An 11,798-nucleotide genomic window follows, 5' to 3' on the forward strand; every position below is an offset into this window, starting at 1 on the left:
TTTTTGGTTTTATTTGACAGAAAAAGAGTTAAAAAGAATATATATATATATATATATATATATATATATGAGCCCTTTACTTATGATATTTGAATTTTTCATATATTTGTGCAAAAAATGGTTAAGCTCACTTCCCTTTTTTCTTTTATAAGATGCTCAAAATTTGAATCGCCTTCCCCAACTTTATGATCAAACAAATAAAAGATTCTATTTATTCTATGGTTTGATTAACCAGATTCAGACTCTTTAATTGCCTATAATCCAAAAACTATATATAGGGAGGAAGTTTTTGTTTTTTGATTCACTCAAGGGAGATGTCACAACAAGCAAATGTTAACTTTAAGAACTCTTAATATTGTTGGATGAAAGAAACAAGAGGTGCATTTGTTGTTAGTGGTAGACCTTTACACTGTCAAATTTTAATTACTTCTGCTATTTGAACCTTCACCTACACGTTTTATTTATTTTATTTTATTTTTTGATATCATGTAACAATAATTTGCCACTACATTCAATTAATACATTTAATATACGTTTCTAGTAAAAAAAGGATATTGTAGTATGGTAAAAACAAGTACGAATTATAATCACAATGAATAAAGTATTAATTTCACATTAAAAATAAACAAATCTATTAATAATTGAACAAATTCAACATAAAGTGGAATTAGACCGTTACAACTTTACATGCGCTTTGTTTAAATTACCACAATACCTGCGCTAGCTAGTTGATTTAGATTGAACGAAAAGACAAAAAGGAATAAAGAAAAGAAAAATTAGGTGAGGGTCCTCGTGACCATACCACTATAATGTCGTTGGATACTTTATTAACTATTCATCCTTGAAGGTCCATTAATAATAATAATAATAATAATGTACAAACCTTAAGATACAAGGGCAATATCTATATAGTCATGACCAAGCTATTTTTGCATTATATATAGGTTTAGGATTAAACAGATCACTACTGTTATGATAGCTTTGTCATATTTGTTTTTAGCTGTCATTTCTTCATTTTTGTACCCTTTTTGATGAATGAAACCTACTCAATATTTGATGTTCATCTGTCCCTGAAATCACCACTTTTTATGCAAGCCATGTGATGTGATCCATGATCATATTCCTTTCACCTTACCCAAAGGCAAAAACAAAAAGGGAGAAAAGAAAACTTGGAATATAATTCTACTTTATTAAACCATCTATGTTGGGAAATATATAGGAATGTTTTTACCTTTATAATTCTTCCAATAAGAAACAATCAACCCTACTTCAATTTCCCCTCTTTTTTTTAAAAAAAAAATTGCCGAAAAAACAATCAATCAATCGACCCTACTTCGGTTCATAGCTAAGTCATTAGCTGCGTCAAAAAATATGATGGAGTTACCTGTATTTGATGTGCTATGTCTATTAATTGAATCACCTTTATGCTTTCCTTGAGTTTCAAACACCTAATTATATGCATATAATTATTCACAAGCTGATTCAAATTGCTAATTATGATGTTAATTATACTCCTAATCAACCCCAGATTATGCAAATCATAAGCACAATCAACACTATAATAGCCCAAAGTAAATCTAATAAACTTTTCATAAAAGAAATCTCATACAATAAGATTAATTGATTATTAGTACTTTTTTAATCAAGAGTAAAATTTTAAGATTATAATAACTTTGAACTCTTTAACTTTTCATAAATAAAACAATCAAATAAAAGAAGAGAGCGTCAAAAATACGTCATTATAAAGGCTCGAATTAAATATTTACATAAATTACGAAGGAGTTTGTCAATTGAAAAAGTTTCCGTGATTGAACATTTTATAAACTGATAAAAATTCGTAACTTTCAATTTTTACATAACTAGCTATGTACATTCATGTCAACCCAACTTTACTCTAACTTGTATAATTAGTGTAATTTAATTTTTTAGGTAACATTGTGAACATGGCTAGCTTGATGTGTCTTAATCAGGCAGTGCGGTAGGTGTCTCCGAGCCCCAAACAAATGTACAAGTTAATGGACAGAAATGCAAGACGAAACTGGTGGCTCAAACAACGAAAGAAAGGCAGTCGCTACCAACAAATTCCTAGGTGTTGACCTATGACATTATGTATCAATACAAGTCTACCACAAGAAGACCCCCCTTCCCTTTGTGTGGTTGCTGTTTTGCTTTTGCTGGTCAAGAAATAACATCAATTATTCACGCTGCCCTCAAATTTTCCAGGAAGAACTAAAACAGACTTGGAAAAAAAAAAGAAGAAAGAAAAAAAAATGCATAACGTGTCAACGTGGTGGCAGCCACACGTGGGGACCAATTTAATGTTTAACGTCTGGCTTGAGCGGTAATCTAGAATTGAAAATGGCTAAAATCCTAATGAAAAAGAATTTAATATATTGTAGGGCCGACAAAGTTTAAAGAATCTGGTGGCAGTAGGAAGAAGAAATAATGCAAGATCTTTCTTTGAAATTTCCTTGTGGTTATGTGGGGAAGATATTTCTTTTGCTCTAATTTTTGTCGTGATAAGGAAGAATGGGGGTATTGTTACGTTACTTCTATTACCATGACACCTCGCAGGCAACGTGTCAAGAAAAGGAGGTCTTGGCCCATTCATTCAGTCTTTTGGCACATCACGATTTAATATTATTTCTTAATTTCCCATCATCTGTCCCAACAGTAGAATTTTGTTTCCTTGCCTTGCCGTGCCTGTGCTCTATTATGACAAAATTCTCCTAATCTTTGTTAGCATTCTCTTAATTGTTAAAGCCTATCCTTAGTTGTATTCTGAAAAATGCAAAGTTTTGCAACTTGGTATCTGTTTCACAAATTATTGTGTAGCAAATTAAATTAAATTCTGTCTTTTAAAATTTTCTTTTATAAGACTTATAACATGTATGAGAGACCAAATTTTCTTTTATAAGACTTGTAACATGAATGAGAGACCATCTGCCAATAGAAAAAGAGGGGAAAATAGGAGAGAAAAAGAAACGAAAAAAATTAAAACCAAATATGTATTAAAAACATAATTAAAAATATATTTGTGACAATTTATAAGAGTTGAGATAAAAAATGAAAATAAGGATTTGGTTTTATAAAATATAATAATATTAAATGCGTAAGGATTTAATTTTATATTCAGTTGACATCGGGACGTTGTCAAGACACTTGAGCATTGTGAAAGACACTAATTGTGACAAGGTTGGAAACTCCACTAAGGTGTATCACCAATCTTGACAAGATTGAAAACCCTATTGAGGTGAAAAATAATCAAAATTTTATTTTAGTTGGCTAGGTCAAAGATACTAAAAACCTCTTACTTTTTAAAAAAAACTTAAAGAAATAAGCATTCTTACTTAAAAAAATATTATTTATTAATTCTCAAGTTGAATGTGAATAATAATTAAACCTAAAGGTCCTATTTATAATATTATAGGCCCACATCTTAATAAAACTTTAAACCTAAAGGTCCTATTTATAATATTATAGGCCCACATCTTAATAAAACTTTACTTTTAGTTGTCTAATACAATTAGAATAGTTAACAAGAAATTTAAATAAAATAAGTGTTCTATTCTTAAATAGAACATGACTAGCTTAAATTCCTGATACAAGTAAAAAAAGAATTTTATGACATTTATAATTTCTAAATCAACTAAAATTAGTAAAAATTAAATTAAATAAAATACAATTCTAGACGCTCATGCGTCATTCTCCTTGGGTCATGAAAACTCAACTTTGACGAGTACTCCTTAATTTACTTCTCATAAATGTTTGGATTCACATACTATCATAGTCCACACTAACCATTCAAATAATTCATCTATTGTTTTGAAGATTGTCTTCCATTCATTTCCAAGTTGCACTTTTAATTTGATGATATCATTTCTTTAAATTGATCTTCAAAAACACCTTAAAACCAATGAGTTGATCATGCATGTCATCCAATCGAACAATAAGAAAATCACACTTAACTGTAGTCTTGTTAACGATATGGTTGTCTGCAAAGTTTCTCAATAAGTTTTCCAAACTTTTGTTGATCAATTTTGTTTGATCATGCTTGGATAAGGGTAAAGATACTTCATTCTCCTTAGAGACTAATAAGAGACATAAATGGTTTGACTTGCGATAAACTTTGTTTAAGCCAGACATAATGATGAGTGTTTTATCTTCCTCTTATCTCTTTGGTCAATCTTCCGGCTTTAATGGAGTCAACATAATTTTTACTCCATCTTTGATAAATGAATAAGTATTTTTCTATTTGTCATGGTGAGCTTGATGATTGTATTGTCATGGGCGTCCTAATAACAATTGGCATGCGTCCATTGGGATAACATCACACCAGATTTCATCTTGATACTTATTTTCAATAGAGAATTGAATACAACAACTCTTCGTTACCTTAACTTCGTTTCCTTTTCTCAACAATTGTAACTTATGAGGATGAGGATATATTTCAGTTAAAAGTTTCAACTTTTCCATCATGTAGTAGACAACAACATTCTCATAGCTTCCACTATCAATAATGACATTACAAACCTTCCCTTGGGATGTGCATCTTGTATAGAATATGTTGTGATAAAGCCAACTTTCATCTGCAGTCATCATAGCAGTGTTAAGGTTACGACGAACAACAAGAACTTCTGCATGGTCAATAGAAACTTCTTCTATCTCTTTGTTGTTGAATATTTCTAGCTCATCCTTTATTTCGTATCATATTCATCATAAACTAGTTCTAATTTTTCCCAATTCACATAATCTTCTTCTTTTATTAAGGAAATAATTCTTCAATTCAGATAATCAGAAGCAATATGGCCAAATCCTTGGCATTTGAAGCACTTTTTATTTATATTAAAAGTATGAGTAGAATTAGTCTCTTTATCATTATTGTTTGCAGTGTTGGAAGAGTTTACCTATGGAGGTGGAATAGTTGTTGATTTTTGACTTTCATGGTTTAAAGTAGATTCTTGTTATTTATATAAACTCTTTAAGCTTTTCCGTGATTGTTGTTTCTCAACCTTTAATGCTAATTTGATGACATCATTTAAATTCCAATATGGTTGTAGTTGAATAGCATCTGCAATTTCAACATTGAGGCCCCTCAGATAATGAGCTACAGTTTGTTCTTCAAGTTCATGGACATCACACTTCATGTGAAATTATTTGAACTCCATTGTATATTCTTCCACCGACATTGTTTTTGCCTCAAGTTATGAAATTTGATAAAAATTTTCTATCGATAATGCTCAAGAAGGAAGTTACGTTTGAGTTCTCAACGTATCTTATCCCATGTTCTGATCTTGTTGCGACCTTTTCTTTCTTGTTGTTATTTGAGATTTTCTCACTAAATAGAAATATGCTTCTTTAATTTAATTGCCACATGCTTCACACGTTTTTAATCGGGAATATCTTTGAGCTCAAAAACTCTTTCCACTGTGTAGAGCCTGTCAAGGAAGTCATCAGGATGAAATCTTCCTTCAAACTCAGGAATGTCAATTTTGATTCTCAAATCTCTAGTAGTAGTACTTTTCAGGTGACGAATAAGTCCTTCTTCATTAGAGGATGAATTTTGATGAAATGGGTTGGTGCCATTCTCTTCATCACTAGAGCTATTATTGTTTACTTCACCATCACGTCTTGCGAGTTGCTTTTGTAATTCTTGAATTTATTGATGTAGTTCTACAATCTCGATTTCATGATCATCTCTTTGATAATTTTGATGTCTTGGCGGTATTTTATTGTATGGTGATGACGTTGTGGTGATATAAAAAAAAGATGATGATATAACTATAAAATAATAAATAAAATTACCTGAACAAGGAGTTTTGAAACTCGACAACAAACCTGAACTATGCAGCAAACAATGATCCTTCCACTCTAATACCAAATTGATGCTAGGGTGTTGAAAAGACATCTGGGCGTTGTGAAAAACACCAATCGTGGCGAGGTTGAAAACCCTATTAAAGTGAATCACCAAATTTGGTAAAGTTGAAAACCCCATTAAGGTGAAAAATAGCCGAAATCCCACTTTGATTGGTTAGGCCAAAGATGACAAAAACCTCTTACTCTTTAAAAAGAGTCTAAAGAAATAAGTACTCCTATTTAAAAAAGTATTATTTATTAACTTTCAACTTGAATATGAATAATAACTAAGTCTAAGAGTCATATTTATAGTATTATAGGCCCACATCCTAATAAAATTCTACTTCTAGTTATCTAATTCAATTAGAATAGTTAACAAGAGATTTAAATAAAATAGGTGTTCTATTCCTAAATAGAACATGACTAACTTAAATTCCTAATTCAAGTAAAAGAAGGATTATATTATACTTATAATTCCTAAATATACTAAAATTAGTAAAAACTAAATTAAATAAAATACAATTCTAGACGCTCCTATGTCATCGGCCAATAAAGGTTAGTAAAGTGCTGAAAAAAGAAAAAAAAAGTAATACTTTCTATTTCTAATATATCAAACAATATTCAAGTAATTACAAAAAAAAAAGTACGATGAAGAACTAGTTTTAAAAGATCAGAGCTTTTAAGTAGATGAACACATATAATGGACGACATAATTAATGTAAAATTATGTACTTTGACATCCTAAAAGGAACTCTTTTCATCTGCACAAATATTTTCCCTCTTAATTTTGTATTTTGGGTGAATTTCTTCCTTAACATGTTTTATAACTTGTTTTAAAAAGATTTTCCCATTTAAGATTTATTGCTTTACGACTATAAAGTAAGTAGTTTCTTATATCAGTAGACATTTCCTTGGAACTCCTTAATTCCAATTTTAATATCTCAGCTGAGATCAATTTCTACCGCCATAGCCGAATCAAATTCCAACACACGATAACAGAAGCACCAAAAAAGGATGTTGGATTTTTGTTTCCTAGCAAACATTTGTAAAAGATGATTACTGAGGCTGATGCAAGATTCTTACGGAGTCATGGATAAGTATAAACCACTTAATATAGAGTAGCAGTAAAATAAACAATGAATATTCCAACAGAATATTAGGTGTTACTACACCATCCATACGTAGACATGGTTGTCTCTTTGACAATACTTTTCTAGAAAGAAAGGCCAGGGAGCATTACAGCTTCAATTGCATGAGTACTCGTCTTTTAATATTGACATAAACGATTAGCAACTATCACAAAGAGAGATGTGTCCGTATAATAATTGATATAATCACCTAGGTCACCATTACTTACAATTAAATAGTTAAATCTTGGGGTTAATATCAGGACAGCTTAAGCTTAGCTTTGTATGGGTGGTTAAATCATTCAATTCAGTCAGAATGTTGATCGAGTTGTCACCACATCTGAGCTGATATTTTCTTCTGTTTTTATGCAGTGGGAGCAAAAGGAGAAAAAGACCATTTTGAAGGTCCTGCTGTGAAATAAAGCCTATTTTGAAAGCCCAAGGCCTTAGGGAATTTTGATGGGTATTTCCATGTTGGGCTACTTTTGGAGCCTTTCCTTTTGAGCTATACTGGTCTAGCCCTAGGCATGGGGCATCTATTATACCATGCTAAAGGTAGCCAGCTAGGCAGATGTCCTTGTCTTGAACTCTTGTCTAGAGCTTCAATTTATGAAATTTAGTGTAACTAAATTACACTACCCCAAGCTCAAAAAATGAATGCGAATAAGCAAATTAACAATAGAAGTTTGTAACTCCAAAAAGAAATGAGGAAACAAGAATGTGGAAGAACTAATTACTTCTGAAATGACTTTAGTAGACTTGAGCATTGAAAGAGATACTTATAGATTGACTAGAACATATAAGTTCATGCACTAAGACGTATAGAAAATTGAAAAAATAAATATAAAACCAAAACAAATAAGGATAAGACTGATATAAATTTCAGTGACTTTCAGAAAATTCTATTTGTTATTTTTAACACTCCCACTAGAAGTGATTTTTTGAAATAAGTGCAAAAAGGCATTTTTAATAGTGACTTGGTGCGTATAGCAGTGACATTCTCTTAAGTTCACACCTCTGCTACATCTATGATACCAGTGATACCATCTAAAACTTTTTCACTCACAAATTGATGCTCCAATTCAATATGCTTGGTTCTTCTACAACAAACTAGATTCACAGCCAACTTCAAGGCACTTCGATTATCTCCAAAAATGCTACTTGGATTGTAAAGATGTAAATAAAGATCACCAAAGAGCCTTCAAAGCGAAACACATTATTGTGTTGCTTGAGCAGCTACTTTTGTGGTAGATAAAGAAATAAAATCTTGTTTTTTACTTCATTAAAAAAGGAAAAATATTTTATGTATTGACAATGTATAATTTTTATACATTATCAAGCTATCAAATTCTGACATCTCATTAATGAGGTATTATTTGGAAGGAAATAAAAGATTAGTATTATTTTGAGACTTTATTATTTTGAAGGAAATAAAGGTGGACTTTATTCTCTTTATGAGGTGTCAGGATTTGGTATACTATCAATGTATTAACTATTAATCTACTAAAAAATATTTCTTTCTCTATATAAAAAAAAACATAACCAAAAGTAGACCTTCTATCATCTAAACAAAGGTGAATGGTTGTGTAATTATGGGTTATGGCCTTCCAAAATTTTTAAATATTTTATATATTATATATTTTTTCTCTTAATGACCATTTTAAAATAATCTTTTATTTAATAATTAATACAAATAAAAAATAAAAAAATAACACCACAAGTCCTACTCAACTTTGCCCTCTTTAATTCTTAAGTTTTTTCACACCTCTTTCTCTTTCTTTCTTTCTCTTTTGTCTTTTCAATTTTACTTAACTCTCTTCATTGTAACTTATTATCGAAATACACTTCATTCTTCAATATAGATTTATGAGCTCGTCAGCTTGGATAAGGAAAGGTGAGGACCACTTATCGCCATTATGTGAAATTAAAAAGAGGTACATTATTTTTTTATCTTCTTCTTTCTGTTTATATTATTATTATTTGTTATTTATTTGTATTCTATTTGCTCATATGTTCTAATTAGTCTCTATAGATCTTCTTCTCCAAATTTTTAGAAACAATCAACCATGTTCTTCTTTCTTTTTTTGTTATGTAGGTTTTATCTTTTACTTGCCATATTGTTTTTTTGTTATGTGAATTTTTTTATGATTTTAGTCTTTAACAATTTAAAAATGATTATGTAATTCTTAAATATAAGTTGTAGTGTTAAATTGTTGGCTATTGCTTAAAATTTCATTAATGTATCATTTTTTGTTAATCTTGATTATATAAAAGGAAATTATCTTAAGTATTTAGTTTTTAAACTATCCTGATTATATAAGAAGAAATTATTAATCCTATGTATATGTAGACACCAATTTTAACAAAAAAAATCAAATAATTAAATATAAACAAAACAAAAATTAACACTCGAGTATTTAGCTCATTGGTTGGTATATGATCCCCTTCTTAAAGAGTAGGAATTAAATCCTCTTTCTCTCAATTAAAAAAAATAAAAATTTAAAAAAGAGAAAAAAGATAAAAAGTCAAATAAGGGATGAGTCAAGCATGGCCAGCAAATAGACAAGCAGGGTGTGGACACCCCCTACGAGGTGTTAGAATTACATCTAACAGGCCACATTCGCTACCTTAGTCTGAGTGATGGCAGTTATATAAGTTGCCTTCCTTTTCCTTAAAAAAGGGCCATTGGAAAAAAGAAATCCAAAAAAAAACCCAAAAGAGAAGAAAAGAGGGGAAAGAGCCTTAGGAAGAAAGGTTAAGAAAAACCATAAAAAAAAAAGAAGAGAGAAAAGAGAAAGAAAAAAAGATGAAAAAACCTTAGAAAACTAGCAGTCGATATCAACACAATCACAAAAAAAAAAAAAGAAGCAGAAACAAACCAAGAAACAATGAGGCATTATCGAGAAGTTTTAGAGCTTTAGGATTTGTTATGATTTGAGGTTGGATAGGAAAAGGTGAATGTTGAAAAATATGCTATGATGATTCTTAGTCAGCAATAGTGCTAGGTAGTGAGGAAGCCCTTGTTTAGAGATAGGTTTTTTTTTTTCTAATGGAGAGAGCTGCATCACCTAGCCACTGAAGGAAGAAAAAACCTTGACAAGGGATAAAGGAGAGAAAAGAAGGCAAGGTTTTGAATAAAACGACATTGTTGAGAAGAGAATGGGTTTTGCAAGCGACCTTTTAGAAACTTGAAGTAGGTTGTGTTTAGGGCTAGACCCATGACAAAACTAGGCCAAGCTTGGCTTGCGCGACCACCTTTGGTCCAATAGCCCTTGATCTTGGACTGTACCTAAATCTCAATCCTTTGGGCTAGTTAGAGCTAAAAAAAGTATGGATTTTTTAAAGATTTATGTGTTGATTGGGCTTTAATTAGTTGTATGCACGAACTAGCTAATTATTTTGTTGGTAGTTTTAATTAGTATAATTTTTTTAAAAAATAAAAAATATGTCAATTAATGAGAAAATATGTATCTCTTTAAAAATGCATCATAGAAAATATTTATAAAAGTGAATAAAAAATATACAAAAGTATAGTTTAGTAAAGCTTAATATATATATTGTTTGAAAGATAAATTTAAAGTAAAACTTCTAAGAAGGGGAATGAATTGGTTGTGAAATAAAAATTCCCCCTTTTTCGAAAATCTTTGAAGAAGAAGTAGAAAATAGAATAGCAAAACAGAGTATGAAACGAATAAGTAAAGAGTAGAAAAATAAAAGAACTCAGCAGGATTTTTACAAAGGTTCGGCCTTTTAATGCCTATGTCTTTTCTTTTGATAGTACAAGGAGTTTGAATCCACTATCAACATGTCTTTTCAACAGGATTAGTTGTAACCTTCACAACATGCCTTTTACCAAGATCATGCGTAACTTTCATAACATGCTTTTTACCATATCAAGCGTAATCTTTAACAAGAATGTATACTTTAAGTTCAAGCACAACTTTTACATATGACACATCTTTTTAAAGGATTAAGAAAACCTCTCTACCTTTTGCTTAGAGATATTACAATACAACAATGCATTCTTACGAGCCTTTAGCTGAAAACCTCTAACACAGTTGATAAAGAAGTTTAGGATTAGAAAGATGAGAGCTTTCTCAAAGGATATAAAGGATGAAGGAAGGTTTAAGCTCATAAAGTATCAATTGAAGGATAAAAATGTGATCTTTAGGTTCTACCTTTACTCAAATATAGGATTTTTCTACAAACACCTTTTTCTCTTGTTTTTTTTTTTCACTTTTTTCCTCTTCAAAGATGATTAAAATTCATTCAAAATCTTTCCTAGTTCCTTGTTTTAACATCCTGAAGGTAGGTATTTATAACTTCTGTGATTTTTTACCCATTGGAGTGAAATTTTAATCACTTCTTGTACGTTCCAGTCAACTTACACAATTCTATCGCATATGGAGAATCGATTCTTTGCTACTGAGTTGTCGATTCTTCACAAAGTTTGAAACTTTTTATCTTTAGAGAATCGATTCTTCTATTCTAAGATGTTGGTTCTTGTACAACTAGGTTCAAAGGTGATACCTTTATAATATTGGAGAATCAATTCTTCTATCTCAAGGTGTTGGTTCTTCATTGTGTTTTGTCGCCAAAATTTGAATTTGAGCTTGATTTTTGGCACTTCAATGTTATCCAATTGTACCATCTCTTTCTTGGTCACTGACATTTTGAATTTTACTTTTAGTGCTTAAGAACCGATATCTTCTGCATGTAGAATTCATTATTTCTTCTTTGCATTTTTGCCTTCTGCATTTTATCTTTTTAGAATCGATTCTTTATCTTTAAGGTGTCGATTCTTCTCAAATCCTG

Source organism: Theobroma umbraticum, unplaced genomic scaffold (assembly GCF_002168275.2).
Source record: "Theobroma umbraticum cultivar Fairchild unplaced genomic scaffold, ASM216827v3 scaffold_51.0, whole genome shotgun sequence".
In the NCBI taxonomy this organism is placed as follows: Eukaryota; Viridiplantae; Streptophyta; class Magnoliopsida; order Malvales; family Malvaceae; genus Theobroma; species Theobroma umbraticum.